At 40.6% G+C, this 4,093-nt stretch overlaps 1 long non-coding RNA gene across 1 annotated transcript; it reads left to right on the top strand.

Moving 5' to 3' along the window:
- The first annotated feature begins 440 nt into the window (after positions 1–440).
- On the top strand, positions 441–3,738 carry LOC145717985 (uncharacterized). The gene is made up of 3 exons (XR_014141510.1): positions 441–676; positions 1,162–1,439; positions 2,401–3,738. It is a non-coding gene; the product is annotated as an uncharacterized LOC145717985 (long non-coding RNA).
- Positions 3,739–4,093: the final 355 nt, after the last annotated feature.

Genomic DNA, 4,093 nt, shown 5'->3' with positions numbered 1-4,093 from the left:
TAAGAAATAGCAAGATACTTCTTTTTTTTTTTTTTTAAAGATTTTATTTATTTATTTGAGAGAGAGAGAATGAGAGAGCATGAGGGGGGGGGGGTCCGAGGGAGAAGCAGACTCCTCGCTGAGCAAGGAGCCCGATGCGGGACTCGATCCCGGGACTCCAGGATCATGACCTGAGCCGAAGGCAGTCGCTTAACCAACTGAGCCACCCAGGCGCCCCAGCAAGATACTTCTTATTATCTCTGAAGACGCATGTGAAACTGTCTCTGAGGTTAATAAAAACTGTATTTATAAAAATAAAGCTATAATTTAGCCTAATTTCTCAGAATAGCATATCACATAAGAAAAAAATTTCTCAAGTAAAAGTTGTTAAATATTATGTTTATTGTACTGTCAGTGTGACAAATACTAATGTGAACATGCATGTCTTGAACATACCATATCGATAGATAAATGTTTCTTGGAGAAAATCAGTATCACCCACTGAGGAAACCTTTTGTCTCAAGGGCAGGGTGAAATGGAGCTCAACAGAAGAAGGAAACAAACGAGAATAGGGGCATTTGTTAAGCGTGGACTTCCCTGCTCAGATTGGCCTCATGGAGGATCACACCTCACCAGTTCTGAGTCCTGAACTTAGGAAAGCAAACTAACCTTGTCACCATCTAGCTGGACGTCATAGGTAAGAATTCATTGCCATGTATACAGGCCCGAAATCCAAGTCCCCGTCTTGCTCACCCTGAGTAAGAGCAGACCAGCTCCTCTACTTCTTCCTTCTTTATTTGCTTTTAATTGTGGGCTTTGTCACCTTTTCATTCTCTTCTAATTCCAATTATTTCCTAGACATCAGTAAATTATCATCTACAATAGTGCAGAAAGGATGGTCTAGGAACCGCTAGCATCTGCTTTACTTGGGATCTTTTAGAAATGACTATCATTAGGCCCCACCCCAGACTTACTGAATCAGCATCTCTGGGGTGGGACCTACGAATATTGCACATCTATTAGTTCTCCAAGTGAGAACTAAAAGTCTATACAAGATGTTATTTGGGATAGCTAGTGAAAATCGTTTTCTGAATAGTGGGGGGAGACAATTCTCCATGGGTCTCTCTTATTTTGCACATCTTGTGAGTAGAGGCATTGATTGGCCTTTGTTCTCTTTTCTAGGATGTTTATATGGCAAACAGCCTTGGAAGATACAGATCACATCCCTCTGGAGAAGAAGGCAGATTTGCTTACTGTCCAGTATTGTAAAAATAATTTTTCCCAATGGGGCAAAGGGCAGGCATGCTGGTTGCTCCTTATAAAAGATTCAGTTTCCCTAAGCTTGGAGTTCCTCAGGTGTAATGCACACCCACTGCAGGCAAGGATCCAATGGAGCCCTTCTGTGTCAGTCCGTGGGACGTGTGGAGTAAGAGGAATTGACTCATGCTTCGGGCTATACTGTGAGTAGTAAAGTCCTTTGTATTTTGATCTAGGATTCTGCCCTCTACCTGCATCTGTGATATTGGCAGGTTAATTTATCAGCTTGAAAGTAGGGTAAAATCAGGGCACCTGGGTGGCTCAGTCGGTTAAGCATCTGACTCTTGGTTTCAGCTCAGGTCATGATCTCAGGGTCATGAGAGGGAGCCCCACATCGGACTCCGCACTCTGTGTGGAGTCTGCTGGAGATTCTTTCTCCCTCTTCTCCCTCCCACTCTGCTCCCCCACCCCCGACTTGCACACACTCTCTCTCTAAAATAACTAACTAAATAAAATCTTAAAAAAAAAAAAGAAAAGATAAAATCTCAGACCATTCTCAGTTCTTGATAAATGGTTCTTCGCTGACCTAATGTGGTACAAGGTATTTTGTAGAAACCTATTGCTTTAGGTTAGACTATAGAACTTCTCGACATTACCTACTGAAATCTAAGATTATCTGGGAAGGGGGCGCCTGGGTGGCTCAGTTGGTTAAGTGACTGCCTTCGGCTCAGGTCATGATCCTGGAGTCTCGGGATCAAGTCCCGCATTGGGCTCCCTGCTCAGCAGGGAGTCTGCTTCTCCCTCTCTCCCTCTTCCCTCTCCTGCTCTCTGTCTCTCATTCTCTCTCTCAAATAAATAAATAAAATCTTAAAAAAAATTAAAAAAAAGATTACCTGGGAAGTACAATGTCAGTCACTCATTTTATCAGATGAACTCACAGGTCTTGAGAAAATGAAAGATGGCTTTAAAAAATTGAAAAGTGGACATATCTTGAATAGAGCTACAAGGGAGATGGTCAGCCTCTAAGGGACTGCTTCGTAGTGGGAAAGGCCCAGAAAATATACTTTTGGGCTCTGAAATTTTGCCTGGCGCCTCTGCCAGCATCCATCTCAGCTGGACACACAATGCACAGTGATTTCCTCTAATTCCCTTTCTCATTCACAGTGAATCAAGGGCATCTGCTGGCAACTCTGTGGATTCTGTTGTTTGCAAACAGCAAGTAAACATCATCCATTGTCTGGGCTTTTTGGAATGGAAGTTGTTATAACATGGGCACTAAGAAACTTTACTATGCAGTCAGAGAAGAAGAAGAAAAAAAGGGGCTGAAAAAACTGAGAAAAGGACCCTAGGGGAATTTCTGTGACTACTGATTTGTGCTGAAGCAAAAGTGGCCCAAATCTGTTCTTGGGAATTCCCTCATTTTGTTGATAAGTCCACATATGAAGTGACACATAGGTGGTACAGAAATATTTCTTATAAAGCATAAATCGAATACTTAAGTTTGGAAGCACAGTCCTAGCGACCTGGAATGGAGTTTCTGGTTCATTACACATTCCAGTGAACTGAGGGCTCACAATTAAATGTGGAGACTAGAGTTTTTGCATCCCAAATTGGGATATATGGTCTGACAAACACATGTCTACTTATACAACAATTGAAAATATGAAATTGAGATGGTCTTGGAAAAGCCAGAATGGACACGATATAGTTAAACATACACATTTTAACAATGTTAAAATTATGAGTTGATAAACTACAATTAATAAAGATTATGTATCTGTTGATTCAATGACCTCAGGGTCATATGAACACCAATGAAAAAATTTTTTAATCGTAGGCTATTTTAATTTATATCTGTTTTGGGCAAATGGTGCTTCAGTGGATACAGGTTTTTGTTTTGGTTTGGGTTCGTTGGTTTAACCGTGGTTGTACTTCTGTTTGAATGGTTCTCTGAGAAATGATGAAGATTTTCATTGAAAAGCTTTCTATCATGTCTGAGGGTTTAGTTGCACAATATTTCTGATTTGGAGTCTTGTGTCATATGGATTTCCAAAGTAACCTGAATAATAGTAATAGCCAAAATAAAACAATACCGTCAGTGAAAACAGAGATGGAGCTATGCTGTCTCCGTAGTCTGTCTTCATTTTGTTAGCACTTAGCATCACAAAGCATTCATTTCTACCCATTATACCAACATCTCACAGGGCCCGAACATCATTAGTGAGATGGAGACTCCTTTACTCACCTACGTCGGTTCAAATCGACATGGGCTTTGTTCTCTTGTGCCCGAATACCATTTTTTTTTACTTCTAAAAATAGGGTTTTGAATGTAAATAACCCCTCTCACTGGCACATAGGCTAGTTTTATGAACATTCTAAAATGGCCACTTTCTGTTTCCTTCCTTGGTAAATTTTTTTCCTGGGGTCTTACATTTGTTGAAGCAGTATTTCACTAAGTCTTTGGTTACCTCCCATGTACCTTACTCACTAAACATTTATTGAACTCCTAGACTCAGTCACATCTATCGTAGTATCTCTTTTAATCTCAAAATTCACTTTCTTAGGTAGGTATTATTAATCTCATTCACAGATGGGGAGACCTGGGCTTGGACAAGTTGGTATATGGTTCCAGGCCACACTTATCCAGGTCATAGAGTCAGGAGAATCAAGATAAGAATTCAGTTATTTTTGCACCCTGTCCTCTGTTTGTTCTGAAAGATCAGAGGGTCTCCTTATAAATGGAATGAGACTATCCCTCCATGACTTGGCCAAGGTAAAACCGGAACACATTAAACAATTCAAGATAGTCAATATCTGATTGTATCAAAAGATTGGCCTAGCAAGTAAGTGTTGTGGG

This window comes from Leptonychotes weddellii, chromosome X (assembly GCF_054177405.1).
Source record: "Leptonychotes weddellii isolate Sample4059 chromosome X, ASM5417740v2, whole genome shotgun sequence".
NCBI lineage: Eukaryota > Metazoa > Chordata > Mammalia > Carnivora > Phocidae > Leptonychotes > Leptonychotes weddellii.
The sequence above is the reverse complement of the archived record's forward strand: the minus strand, read 5'-3'. Positions and strand labels throughout refer to the sequence as shown.